At 38.1% G+C, this 14,962-nt stretch overlaps 2 long non-coding RNA genes across 2 annotated transcripts in view; one reads left to right on the forward strand and one right to left on the reverse strand.

The window, feature by feature from the left end:
• The window catches only part of LOC145544976 (uncharacterized), a 70,052-nt gene extending 61,795 nt beyond the window's left edge, over positions 1-8,257 (reverse strand). The window contains exon 1 of the long non-coding RNA XR_014081775.1: positions 8,159-8,257. This is a non-coding gene — a long non-coding RNA (uncharacterized LOC145544976). The remainder of the gene's footprint in view (positions 1-8,158) is intronic.
• Positions 1-13,860, forward strand: part of LOC145544973 (uncharacterized) — a 156,894-nt gene extending 143,034 nt beyond the window's left edge. The window contains exons 5-8 of the long non-coding RNA XR_014081772.1: positions 3,251-3,381; positions 4,748-4,861; positions 10,864-11,141; positions 11,533-13,860. This is a non-coding gene — a long non-coding RNA (uncharacterized LOC145544973). The remainder of the gene's footprint in view (positions 1-3,250; positions 3,382-4,747; positions 4,862-10,863; positions 11,142-11,532) is intronic.
• The last annotated feature ends 1,102 nt before the right edge of the window (positions 13,861-14,962 follow it).

A 14,962-nucleotide genomic window follows, 5' to 3' on the forward strand; every position in this document is an offset into this window, starting at 1 on the left:
AGAGACCCATGTGGTGAGGAACTGAGGCTTCCTACAAACAGCCCTGTGAGGGAGCTATCTTGGAAGTGGATCCTCTAAGCCCCACTCAAGCTTTCAGATGACGGCAGTCCCTACCAATATCCTAACCTAAATCTCCTGAGAGATCCTGAACAAGAACCAACCTCCTAAACCACTCTGTAATTCCCTACATGCAGGAACTGCGGTAATAAATTCTTGTTGTTTAAGCTATTAATTTTTAGGGCAGTTTGTTACCCAGCAATGGAGAACTAAGACAAGAGGATGATGTTAAAGCACTTAAAAGATGCATAGTAAATCTCAGTAAATTTTAGTCACTATTGTAACTGTTTTGTTCTCCTTTATGTCCTTAGTATCTAAGGCCTGCTGCCTATTAAGGGCCCAATATACAGCATGTGAGTGAATGAATAAATAAATGGGCACAAAGTAAAATAAAGGATTGTGGCAATCATCCATGGCAGTGGTTTCTGATGTTATTTGAGCAAGGACACTTGCAAACAAAACCTTACCCATATTTTCAGTAAGGATTGAACCAAAAAAAAAACAAAACAACAATTCCCCAAAATAACCTTAGGTATTTCAAAGAGAGGGAATCTAATACTGGTAATTGGTTACATAGGCAGTGGAAGAGCTTAGAAGCCAAACAGGAAAGAATGAGGGAAAATGATAAAGCAAATGTAGTAAATATTAACATATAGGAAATTTGGGAAAGGGGAATTATTTGTACTATTCTTGCAGTGTTTATGTAAGTCTGGAACTATTTCAAAATAAAAAGTTAAAAATAAATGAAAATATCTTTGCTTTAAATTACATGTGATGGAGTTGGGGATGGTTTGGGAGGGAATGATTAATAAGCTAAGAAAGTAAAAGACAAATTTCTGGTCAAATCTGAAAGTGGGCCCTCATGATCTCTTTCGAGCTCTGACAAGTCACGTGGTGTCTGTAACTTGCAGCTGATGACCAGGAACCTTCCTCCAGGTGTTGACTTATTCAGTTCTCCACCCAGAAACCTCTGGAAGGTGGAGACAGAAATCAACAGCCTGGCAGGATTTACAGAACATTCCAATACTCTTAGCTCCCCTCCCTAATGGCAAGTCTCAAAATGAAAGATTCCAGACTGGGAGAAGAATTTTGAAAAATAAAGAATATTTGTAAATGTAAGAAGGTGAAGGAAATATGATTCACTTGGTAAGTGGGGGGTAAATATAAACTTTAAATGGCTTAGTAAATGTGTAAAAAGTGTGGAATGATGCTCAAAACTTCAGCACTAGTCTTCATTGAATTTCAAAGAGAACATCAGCGTATTATAAATTAAATTTCCTAAGAGATCATCTGAGGTTAAATGAGCACCCTATATGTGAACTTCACGTAGGGGCAAAGAGTTGTAGATTTATGAGAACAGTAATCCAGAAACTTTTATCTAAAAATCAAGATTTAGTATTTGAGAACAAGGCTCAAAAATTGTATCCAACACAATTTATCAGAAAATGACTGGCACCCAGGGGAAGATGTAAAAAGAAAATGAATGGCAATTTACTGAGAATAAATGCAAAATGCCAGAAAGATATATACTTTTAAAACCTGCCTATTAAAAATAAATAAAAATTTATGCAGCAATGAAATATTATTTTTATCTATAAAATTGACAATTTGTTTTTTTTTTAATTTTAATACTAGTGTTAGTAAAGTTAGGACAAAGGAATGTATATATTTCTTACACATATCACGGAGGATCATAAATGGTGCTTTCTAGAGTGTAACTTAGCAATCCGTTTAAACAGACTTAAAAATACACATACTCTCTGACACAGAAATTCTACTTCTAGGAGTTTGCCTTATGAAAATAACCATAGATATCCCAAAAGATTTTGCCACAGGAGTATTTATAAAATGGGAAAATTAGGAACAACCATATTGCTACAATTGGCTAAACCAAGGTGGATGCATAACACGTAGAACTATGCAGCCATGAGAAATGACAAAAATGAAGACTAGGTTTAAGAAAAGGAAAAATATTCTCATTATATTAAGTAGGAAAAAGTGGGTTATAAAACAGTAATGTCACATTTTTTAAAAAGCTTACTTGTGCCTAGTTGTAAGACAAAATGAATTGACCCCAAAGTATTTCTTTTCATGATCAACAGGTGGTAAGATTATGGGCAATTTAAATTTTCTTCCTCTTGATTATCTATATCTTAGAAATTTTCATCAATAAAAAGTATTTTTTAATGTAGTTGGAGTACTTGTTTTTAGTTAGTCACACGTGAGGCTTACACAAAAAGTCTTTGGATGCTGTCAGAACTGTTAAGTGTCTACTCACTCTCATCCCTATTTCCAAAGAGAAAGAACTAGGATGCTCCTAGGTAGGTTTAGGAAGCACAGGAGGGGGCCACTTGGGAAGCTCAGGTTCCAAATGAATAAAAGGATGTAGGGAATTTAGGGTTTGGACAATTGGGGAAATTCTGAGGACTTAATGATTGGTAGAAGCAGGAAATGCAGTGATCATAGAAATCCTGGCATGCTCCATGGTTTAAGAGAAGGAAATTCAGGGTATGGCTTTTAAAACTGAAATCAGAGAAGAAAGTGCTCTTGAGTAATATGAATTCAGATCTTTTCCTCTAAAATTTAGTTTTAAATGTACTTTCCAGAAATCATGTTGATAAAGTTTGAAAATGAAGTGCTCTCAACCTAGGAGACTATTCACATGTTTAATCAAGAGATCACACATAAGAAAATATAGTTTGGTTTTTTTTAGATTCATTTGAGTAAAATCAGATTTCAGGTAGTGCCTATTTATGGGGGGCTTCTAAAGGGCAGAGAGAAACAACCATAGTTCCTCTGTTCAGAACAGTTCTATTGACCATTTTCTCTGTCTGGGCCTTTGGGAGACCTTAATTCCTCAAATTTCAGACTTTCTAGAAACCATTCTTTCCCCGAATACTCAAAGGCAGGATGCTGAAGGCAGCGCCTGTCTTACCCTCTGAACTTAGCCCCAGCACAAACCTCTGCTCAGAGTGAGAAATTCACATTCCAATTTTGATAGAAAGATCTCCATTCATACTGAAATGTAATCAGAAACTAAAGTTATTTCTACATCCTGGAAGAGATATTTTGAATTTCCCAAAGAAATTCTTAAAGAAATCAATTTCTCAAAACGGAAATTGTTAACCCTCAACCTGGGAAATTTAAGTTCATGCTTGCAATTGGAGATTATGGGCATTGCTTTGTTTTTCAGGACGTACATAGCTCTAATTATATGGAAACTGTGCACCAAGAAACTACATGGCAACCATCGTACAATTGAAGAGTAATTATCAGTTCCTTTCTGTTGTCTAAGCCACAGCCACACAATAAAATATTAAAATGGTAAATCATATAGTAATGAATCTGTTAATTCTTTGGGCAGCATAGTACTAGGTGTATATGCCTTGGGAGAGGGAAATATTGTCATAAAAATGTCAAGCCTCAGTTTTCCCAAACAAAAGAACTTCAAAACAAAAAGAAAAAAAAAACACTAAGGCCCTACATAAGAATAAATAATAAAGGTTAATTTTTTAAAAAGGCTGAACTGCTTGTTTTTGCCTTAAGGAAACTGTAAAGTATTAGATATCCAGCTTTAGGAACAGTGGAGCCAGAATGTTAGTCAACCCCATTAATTTCACTAATTCATTCAAAATACAAAGGATCCCGACCTGTGAAATAGGATCAGTCAAAACTGATTTGACCATTGATGTGATTACCATTTAAGACTGCCTCAGGAGGTTTTTCCTTAAATTACTTTCACAAGCCTCCATCTCTCTAGATCTTTGTTATTCAACAAACATTTGTATTAAGATCTTACTAAAATGTCAGGAAAGGAGACAAGAAAGGAGATTCTTTGATCCCTTCAATTGCCTGGTGCAGCACGAAGCACAGAATCAAGAGTCCACGGATGGGTCATGACGGGAGATTCTAAGATAACTGCCATAAATTTCATGCCAGCTGTCCCAGGCTGATTGTATTAAGCAATCAGATTCCTACTCGATGAGTGTCTCCCTGACCAAGCACTGTGGGTGACTGAGCCAATTGAGTTGGCATTAAGCTGCTTGGGATGTGGAGCTAAGAGAACTCTGATTTTGTGTTCCAGGGAGATGGCCTACATTTACAGGGCACCAAACTTTGCAGAAAGACCTGTACCACACACATTCAGGAGACTCAAGGGGCTGAAATACATAATTCCAATGTTGTAAGAGATTATAGTTAATGTATGGCAAAACCAATACAATATTATAAAGTTAAAAAATAGATAAATAAACTAATTGAATAAAAAAAAAGAGAGATGATAGTTGAACTAGGGATTAAGAATTTGGCTGTTGCTGTCAATTACATCTCAATAGGAATTTTACAATTTGGTCCTTTATTTCCTCACTTAATTTGGAGAAAATAATCTTGGAGATTCCATATCAGTATTTATGGGCCTTCCTCATTTTTAAAATTTAATTTTCTCATAAGAAATTAGTCACATATTTGAAAATTAATTTTAAAATAAATTAAAAGTTTCTCTCTTACCCATGTCTCCAATCACCAGTTCCTCACCTATTCCTAAGAACTAACCTTTATTATTTGTTCTTATATAACTTTCCAGAATTTCTTTGTTTATGCTTATAAGCCAGCGTATATTCTTTTGTTTTCTTTATTTTTACACAAAGGTGGGTACTCTTCTAAACTTTCCTTTTTTTTTTTCATTCAACAGTATGCCTTTGCAGAACTTTACATTTCCAGTTGTGGACAGTTTCTTCTTTTCTAATAGTTCACTAGAATTTGATGGCATACTGAATCATGATTTACTTGCTCTTATGAGTTGTAAGTAAGTAACCTTGTACTTGAGCAGTTCTCTACATGTGCTAGTTATTTGTAGGTTAAATTCTCACAAGAGAAATTGATGGATCAATGGTTATGTGTGCTTGTGATTTTGACTGACATTGTCAGATTGTCCTCTATATGGACTATACCAATTCAAGCTCCTACCAGTAATGTATGAGACCCTGTTTCTTCATTCTCTGACCAATATAGGTTTTTTAAACCAAATTTTTGACCCTTACCTATCTTGTAAATTGAATATGGTGATTTATTGAAGTTCTAGTTTCCATCTCTCTTAAGAGTGAGGATGAGCATCTTTTCATTTCTGCAGACATGATTTGTGTTTCTTTTCTGGGGGCTGTGTTTTTATATTTTTGCTCATTTTCACACTGTTGTTGGTCTTTTGATGATGATTTTGTGAGAGTTTTTACATATTAGAGAAATGAGCCTTCATGCCATGCATTGCACACCTTTTACTCTTGGTTGTTGGTCATTGACTGTATTTATGATTTTTTTCATGCATCATATTTTTATTTTCACATCATCAAATGTATTAAATTTTTTAGAGATTCTGGGTTTTATGCTTTCATTAGAAAGGCCTTCTCCCCAGGAGCATATAACAGAATATCTCATATGCTTTCCTCTGGTACTTTCATGGTTTTATTATTTTTATTTAAATCTTTGATCCAATTGGAACTTATTCTGATATAAAAAAATTAAATTGAGGTTAAACTTTTTCTTGATATAGCCATCCCACTGGTCATAAAAATCCCTTTTTTTTCTCCCAGTTGAAGTGTTACTTTATCATATACTAAATTTCTATGTGTATTTGAACCCATTTCTGTACTTTCTATGTTTACCCATCTATCTGTAGGTCTGCACAGGCATCGGTGCTATAGTTTTGATTATTGAAGTCTTAGAATATGGTTTAACATCTAGTAAGATCAGTCTCCCCTCAATATTCTTCCTGTTCAGAATTTTCCTGTCTATTCTTGCTTGTTTGTTTTCCCACATGAACTTTAGAATCAGCTTGTCAAGTTCCCAGGAAAATAATTCTCATGGTATTTTTATTGGGATTGTGGTAAATATTTTTATATTAACTTAGTGAGAACTGATATCTTTATGATGCTGAGCCCTTTGTTCCAAGAACATGGCAGAACTTTATGACTATCTGTTCATAAAGTCTTTTGATTCTCTCAGGAGTGTTTTAAAGTTTTATTCAAATAAGTCTTGTACATTTATTGTTCAATTTTATCTTTTTTTTTTTTGCTTGGGGGAATTATAAAATAATGACTTTTCTCCATAAGTACTAAATATTTAGGACATCTGCACATCTGGGTCAATATTCTCTAATATCAAATATCATCTATTTCTGAGATAATGGGACATCAATGCCAAAGCACTCCAAGAATAAGCTGTAATTGAGTTTAACTTTTTTAAATCCCCACACAAGGAACTGTTGAGGATCTGGCTTTAAAATCTAGGTTGAAAAACAGCACCAAACCCACTGTAGGTTAAAAAGATTAGTAAACTCAATGAAAACTTTCTTTTTTAAAATATGTTTTCACTACCATCCCTCCAGGTATTCCTGGAAGCAGGGATCTTCTTAAAATGTAAACTGGTTCATCTGACTCCCATGCTTAACACTGTCAGTGGCTTCTGATTGCACTGTAAATAAAATCAACACCTAAACAGACAATATCGACCAAAATCAGCAAGGAGGATCATTTCTGCTCCATGTGGCATCAGTTAGGCTGACTTCACTGAGGGGACTGGAAGATACCCTTCAAGTTAGCAAGTTAATTCTGGCTGTCAGCTGGGACTGTGGGCAGGCTCAGTTCTGCTCCAAATGGACCTGTCCACAGGCTGCTTGGACTTCTTCAAGAGTGAATGTCTGAGACAGAAAGTAGAAGGTACCAGCTTCGTAAGATCTGGGTCAAAAACTAGTATTGCATCACTTCTACCATGTTCTTAATGGTTAAAATTCAGGGAAGGGGATACGACCCTACTGCTTGATAGGAGAATTGCCAAAGGATTTATTAATAACACATGTTTGTTTTTTTTTAATAGCACATGTTTTAAAAGCATGGCATCCATCTAGTTAAATAGTTTCTCTCGCTACTCCCTTTGTAGCCAATCTACCTGAAAGAGTGGTTTCCATCCACTATCTCTTCTCCACCAAAAGCAATCCAACTTTAGCCTCCACAATTGAATTTGCTCTTACCTAAGTCATCATGCTCGTCCAAGGACCCTTCTAGTTCATGGACTGAAGAATTTAAACCAGACTGGGAATTCTTAGCCTGAGGTCCAAGAACCTCTGAAATTGTATGTCTAATCAGGCACACCGCTGCATTTTTTTCCCTGGCAGTTGCCATTAAAAATTAGGATCATTGGGATTCCCTGGCAGTCCAGTGGTTGCTGTTGTTCAGTCACTAAGTCGTGTTCGACTCTTTGTGTCCCCATGAACTGTAGCACACCAGGCCTTCCTGTCCCTCATTATTTCCCAGAGTTTGCCCAAGTTCATGTCCTTTGAATCAGTGATGCCAGTAGTTAAGACGAGGCATTTTCACTGCCATGGCCCAGGTTCAATCTCTGGTCAGGGAACTAAGATTTCGCAAGCTGTGCAGCACAGTAAAAAAAAAAAATGTAGGATCCTCTTAGCTTTTCAACAAGATATGTGTTTCAGAAAAGATTATTAGCCAGTCCAGGTTCTGCAGGACCTCTGAACACCTTAGCTTACGCTTCTTTGTTTATAACAATAGAGCCAGCATTTCTTTGGGAGCTTTCTAAGTGTCAGGTGTTATTCTAGAAGCTTTATGTTCATAATATCATTTCATTCTCACAGTTACTCTCTGAAATAGGTATTATTATTATCCCCATTTTACAGATGATTAAACTGAAACACAGCTAGAGCTTCCCGGATGGCTCATCTGCCTGCCAGCGTAGGAGACACAAGAGACACGGGTTTGATCCCTGGGGTCGGGAAGATCCTCTGGAGCAGGAAATGGCAACCTAGTATTCCTGCCTGAAGAATCCCATGGACAGAGGAGCCTGGAGGGCTACAGTCTATAAAGTTGCAGAGTTGGACACGACTGAGAGACTGAACACACACACACACAAACTGGAGCACAGAGATGTTGCTATGGGTTAACTGTGTCTTCCCCAAAACTTAAAATGTTGAAACTCTAATCCCAGTGTTACAGTATTTGGAGACAGGGCCTTTGGGAGGTAATTAGGATGGAGCTTTCAACAATAGAATTAGTGCCTTTTAAGAAGAAGCCAGAGAGCTAATTAGGTTTCTTACCACCATGTGAGGATTCAGGTCGGCAGTCTGCAATTTGGACGTGGGCTTTCACGGGAACTGGAGCCTGTTGGTACCCTGATCTCAACTTCCAGCCTCCAGAACTTTGAGAAATAAATTTCTGTTGTTTATAAGCCATCCAGTCCCTAGTATTTTGTTACAGCAGCCCAAACTGACTAAGGGTCAGCTCAGGGTTACACATGCTTGTAAGGAGTAACACCAGGAATCAAGCCAGGCAACCTGGCTTTGCAATCTATATGCTTAACCCTACTCTGCACTGCCTCTCAGTATATCTTGATTATTATTTTAATAGCTAAGTAGTATTCCAGTGAGCTAATAGGCCACAATTTGGGTAACCAGCTCTCTATTATTTAAATCCCCTCATTTTACACGTGAGAAAATTAGCTCTCATAGATGTTAACTAGCTTGTATCTATAGACTGATTGGTGAAGGACTCAACTCACAATAATAGCTAGTGGCTGTAATTTATTAAGTGCCTTGTATATATGCCTGGCCTTTATTCTAGGCCCTTTGGATCCTTGCCCCTCTATGAGATTTAGTATTAGATATGAGGAAACAGAACCCAAAGGAATTAAGTAATTCCTAAGAGCACTCAACTGGCAAGCATCAGATCAAGGATTAAATTTCAGAACTGGTGCCCTTTCTCCTCTGCTACACCATCTCCAGTTAATCACAGGCACTTGCTTTTCAGTACTGTGTGAAGGGCCCTCTCTCACATGTGCTGGTGAAAGTGTAAATAGGTGCAATCGCCATGGAGGGCAATTTGACAATATTTGTCAAACTGGCATATACATTCATGACAATGTAAATATATGAAACACTACTGAAGTGAACACTTGAAGATAGTTGAAATGGTAAATTTTATATGTGTTTTTTTTTTACTACAGTTAAAAAAATACCCTTTAATCCAACAATATAATTAGAAATATGCCCTATTGATACACATATTTGTGGGAAATGAGGTGTCCTGAAGAATATTTATTACAACAATTGTTTGTATTAACAAGAGATTAGATGCAAGTGACCATCAGAGGGAGACTAGTAAAATAAATTATGGTCCACTATACAATGGAGTACCATGCCATCTTTAGAAAGCAATAGAAAGATATTTATTCTGATGGGGAAAGATTGCCATGATATATTGTAAAGTGAAAAAGGTGAGCAATTGTGTAAAAAAAAATCAGGTGGTGGGAGATTAGGGGATAGGAGGGAGGGGGAAGATAACTTATACCTATTTGCTTATATACTGAGAGACCATCTCTGAAAAGGAACACAAGAAACTTCCAACACTAGTTGCTTCTGAGATGGAGAACTGGTGGCTAGGGACAGAGGATGGAGACTTTTATACTTTTTGAATTTTGAAGTTTTGTGACCTCAAGAAATTAAATAAGGGAGTTCCCTGGTGGCTAGGATTTGGCACTTTCACTACCATGGCCCTGGGTTCAGTCCCTGGTCTGGGAACTGAGATCCATTAAGCTGCACAGCACAGTAAAAAAAAAATAATAATAACTAAATAAAATTTAAAATTCCATTGTTTAAGTATATGTGCTGCCAAAGTGAGCACTAAAATTCTTTTTTTTTTTTTTAAGTATATTCAGAGAATTGAGAACTGGTAGAGATCTCAAGAAATCTAGCACTAGATATGTCCAAGACAGCATCTGAAGCATTTTCTAGGCTCATGATGAGACTCTGTGCCTCACTTACTTACTGCTGTGTACCCAAAGACGGCAGTTCTGGAGCCCTAGTGGTAAACAGAAACACACTCTAAGAATGCTTATTAGGTGACTGAATGAATGAGTGAACAGATAGCTGGTGTTTATTTATTCTTTTACTTCTCTGTGATATAAGCTTTACACTCATAAGTTCAAACATTTTTAGAGTCGATAACATTTTTCTTAGGCTTAACAAAGACCTATTTAATCTTGTTGTGTCCTTTATAGAAATGACTAACAATCAGTTAGGGATCTCATTTTAACCTTGTAAATGCTTGAGGTCATGTGTGACTTTTGGACTTCCCTTTTACCAATTCAATGGCTCCAATTCTTCTTCTGCTGCTGCTGCTGCTAAGTCGCTTCAGTCGTGTCCGACTCTGTGTGACCCCACAGACGGCAGCCCACCAGGCTCCACTGTCCCTGGGATTCTCCAGCAAGAACACTGGAGTGGGTTGCCATTTCCTTCTCCAATGCATGAAAGTGAAAAGTGAAAGTGAAGTCGCTCAGTCGTGTCCGACGCCTAGCGACCCCATGGACTGCAGCCTACCAGGCTCCTCCATCCATGGGCTTTTCCAGGCAAGAGTACTGGAGTGGGGTACCATTGCCTTCTCCACCAATTCTTCTAGCAAATACCAATTTGACACCTGTTCAGTCATTCTATCTTCTCTGAGCTCTCCAAATCTTTCTTTAAATGCAGTTTTTCAGTTGGTTCAGGATACTCTAGTAAGGATCAAACCTATCAAATATTGTGGATGGACTATTGACGAGGTTTTGCTATCTGTTTTGTTCAGTTGCTAAGTCATGTCCAACTCTTTGCAACCTGATGGACTGTAGCCTGCCAGGCTCTTCTGTCCATGGGATTCTCTAGGCAAGGATACTGCAGTGGATTGCCATTTCTTTCTCTAGGTTTTGCCATTACCTTCCATTAACATTTGCCTGTGTTAGCTTTTGAAAGAAAATCTTTTTTCTTTCCAGAAGCAGCATGGAGTTAAGAAAAGAGAACCAGGTTTCAAGCCAGGAGACCCAACTTTTGAATCTCTACCTCTATCATATACAGGCTGAGTGGCCTTTCATTCATTCATTTAACAAATATTTATTGAGCCTGCTCATTGCAAGACATGGTTCTGTGCACTGGGGACTGAGTAATGAAAAAAACAAATAAAAACATCCCTACTCTTATGGACTTTACATTCCAGTGGGGAAAGACCACCAACAAACAAAATGAACAAGGAAAATGTATGTTATTTTAAATGGTAATAAGTGCTACGGAAAAAAAAATTAAAAAGGAAAAGAGGATAGGGAGTATGAGGGCCAGGGGGTACAATTTTAAAGAGTCAGTAACATCTTTCTTGGCAAGGCCACACTGAGAAGGTGAGAATTGAGTCATGACCCTAGGATTGTGAGGGTAAGAGTAGTGTGGATTTCTGGAGGCAAATGAAAAGCAAATTTCATGGGCTCTTAGGTGGTAAGTGGGCTTGGTGAGGAACAGCCAGGAAGGGAAGTGAATAGAGAGCAAATTGGAGGCGGGGTTCGCCTGAGAGGGGCTGGGCAGTGACCTGTGACTGAGGAATTAATTTATGACAATGATAACAATACCTATTCTCTGAGCTTTATCTTTTGTATTATTTTTATATTTTTTGGCAGAGCCATGTGGCATGTGGGATCTTAGTTCCCCAACCAAGGATCAAATTCACACTCCCAGCAGCTGAAACATGGAGTCTTAACCACTAAAGCACCAGGGCAGTTCCTCTCTGAGCTTTAAATAAAATAATATACATGAAAAATGCCTGCCAAAATACGACATGAGTAGGTGGAAGTAAGGTTAATTGCAAGTCTGTGGATGTTTCTCAGGTTGCGGAATTGTTTTTTCTAATTGTTAGGTAGTTAGAATAGGAAAAAGGAGTCCAGAGTAGCAGTGGCTAAAAGACAAGGAAGGGAAAAGCCCACAAAAATGAACAAAGGAAGGTCGGAGGACCAGAGTGAGGACTTCAGGTAAAACAAACAGCACTCCTAGCTAGCCCAATTTACATAGGGCAGGCTCAGGAGGAGGAGAAAAAACATATAAAAAGAGGAGCCAAAACTGGGCCAGGGGGCCTCTTTTCTCATCACGTCTTTTGGGTTGGCATGCCCTCACACCTCGAGGATGTATTTTCCATTACTTTCTAAATAAAACTGAGCTGTAACATGTAGCTGTAACACTGATCCGACTCAGGGCTGTAACGCTGGTCTGTCCATCGCTTCAAATTTTTGTTGCAATGAGACAGAACTGAGGAAATTACACACTCCCCTGACATAATGATCTATACTCCCTGTGATTAGAGATATGTCTGTACTATTCTGAAACATCTCAAAAACAAAAAACCATGTGGTTAATGTCAAGTAAGGTATTGGCTCACATCCCAGAGTTGATGATTTTTGTATCTAAAACATATCAGCAGATTACAAACCCACCCATTTGTAGCAGAGAAAAGGCTGCCAGGATACCTTCCTTTAACAGAAGCCGAAGGTGAGAGGCATCACAGGAGAATACAAACCAATTTAATTAATTCAGCATAACATTTATTCAATGCATGTATATGATGGATTAATTGTCTCTGCAATGAGGCTGAACACCTTACCTGAGACTAGACTTTCCAGACAACATTATAGACTAACCAAAATGGGTTTTTCTCTGTGGGCCTTTCTGTTTCTTTACTGAGATACCAAGATTTTAAAGAAGGGGGATAGAGACAATATGACCCTTCAGCAGCTAATCTAGAGACATTTGTCTGAGAACAAAGGTGAAAGAAAACCAGTGGAGCTGCCTGTCCCCAGTTCCAGATTCTAGAGGCCACAGTTCAGTTCAGTTCAATCACTCAGTAGTGTCTGACTCTTTGTGACCCCATGAACCGCAGCACGCCAGGCCTCCCTGTCCGTCACCAACTCCCAGAGTTTACCCAAACTCATGTCCATTGAGTTGGTGATGCCATCTAACCATCTCATCCTCTGTCGTCCCCTTCTCCTCCTGCCTTCAATCTTTCCCAGCATCAGGGTCTTTTCAAATGAGTCAGCTCTTCGCATCAAGTGGCCAAAATATTGGAGTTTCAGCTTCAACATCAGTCCTTCCAATGATCACCCAGGACTGATTTCCTTTAGGATGGACTGGTTGGATCTCTTTGCAATCCAAGGGACTCTCAAGAGTCTTCTCCAACACCACAGTTCAAAAGCATCAGTTGCTATCAATTGCTTCTTGCAGAGGTGCTTGCTTTCTGGTCAGCAGAATAGCATTGCTAATCCTGTTGACAGAATGAAACCTAGGTGGATTGAGTTAATTTTGCTATCATCAATCCATATCATTCTCAGGTCTGTTAAATATTAATACCTCAGGCCAAGGTGACCTCATGTTCTCCAAGAGGTATCCAGGTAACACGGTTCAACTACATCAGCAACTAGAACTAACATAAACACACAGACACACAGAACTGTATTGACAGAGGATGAACTAAACTTAGTTGTATTAGGGAAATAAAATTATTTTATCCTATTTTTTGGTATAATACTTTTGAAATTAAAAAAATTACATATTGGGTTTTTGTAAATGTAGATCACCAAGAAGTATTATTTGATTAATTTGTGTCATAAAACTCCAAACAATATATCCTATAGAGGAGATTGTTTTTTTTAATTCAGTTTATCAATATAATATGTAGCCATTAAGATATGTTGTAGAGGACCAATGAGTGACTGAGAGAATGTTCAGGATACATTGTGACATGAAAAAACAATAAGTACTGTACAGCAACATTAAATATTTTAATATATAAGGACAGAATGTATATGAAAATGACTAACATATTAAGTATTTACTCTCAGAAGATAAAGTTACAGGTGGTTTTAATTTTCTTTGTGCTGATCTTTATTTTCAAAAACTTCTACAATGAGTGTATATTATTTTTGTAATAAAAAATTATTTCAGTTTTGTGTTCATTAAAATTCAGCTGCCTAACAGTTCTAAAAGTCAAATTAAATTTTCTAATTAGGAACACAGACGAAGCAATTGAGAAATCTACTTTCTCTCCTGGAGAAAATGGCTTGAAAAAGGCACACAGTCATGAAGATTTGTGCCACTGCCATTTGACAATGATAAGCACTGATTCTGTGATAGGTACAGTTGTGAGTGCATTGCTTGCATTGCCTCACCTAATCTGCACAACAACCCCATGAAGAAGGTCCCATTAGGGAGCCCATTTCAGAGATGAGGAAACGAGCAGAGCGGATAAGTAAATTGCCCAAAACCAAAGTTAGGAAGAGGTACAGACCCTGGCAGTGTGGTTCCAAATCTGAGTCCTCACCATTGTTGGCTGCTCACTACCCATCTCTGCATCCAGGCGGCCCTTGTCACCTGTTTATCTAGTGGCCTCAACAGTTGCAGCAAGTCTAGCCCTCTCCTCAAAACCCCTGCTTCCCACCTTTTTTCTCCCTTTTAGCAGCTGCCCTCATTTTAGAGAAGAGGAACTTCCTGGACTTCCCTGATAGCGCATTGGATAAGAATCCACCTGCCAGTGCAGGGGACTCAGGTTCAGTCCCTGGTCTGGGGAAGATTCAACATGCCGCAGAGCAACTAAGCCTGTGTGCCACAGCTACTAAGCCCGTGTGCTGCAACTACCAAAGCCCGCTTGCCTAGAGCCTGTGCTCCGCAACAAGAGAAGCCATCACAATGAGAAACCTGAGCACTGCAATGGAGTACCCCGCCTTGTCGCAACTAGAGAAAAACCCACACAAAGCAAATGAAGACCTAGTGCAGTCAAAAATAAAAATAAATAAGTAAGGAGCTTCCTGCATTCTCCCCTAAACTTATCTATTCTCTTTAAAAAGGAGCAACTATATGATTGCAATGTTTGGAACATACTAAAAAAAGAGCATTCATTATTTATCTGAAATTCAAATGTAACTGAGTGGCCCGTGTTTTGGGCAACGCTACTTAGAGAAGATTCTCAACTATCTTTCATCCAAAGAAAACACATCAAATCTTAGTTCCTCATCCCTCTCCAACAACCAATCACCAGGCCAGGAGATGCCTATCCCATGTACCACA

The sequence above is a fragment of the Giraffa tippelskirchi genome, chromosome 4 (genome assembly GCF_054371585.1).
Source record: "Giraffa tippelskirchi isolate mGirTip1 chromosome 4, T2T-mGirTip1v1.2.pri, whole genome shotgun sequence".
Taxonomy (NCBI): domain Eukaryota; kingdom Metazoa; phylum Chordata; class Mammalia; order Artiodactyla; family Giraffidae; genus Giraffa; species Giraffa tippelskirchi.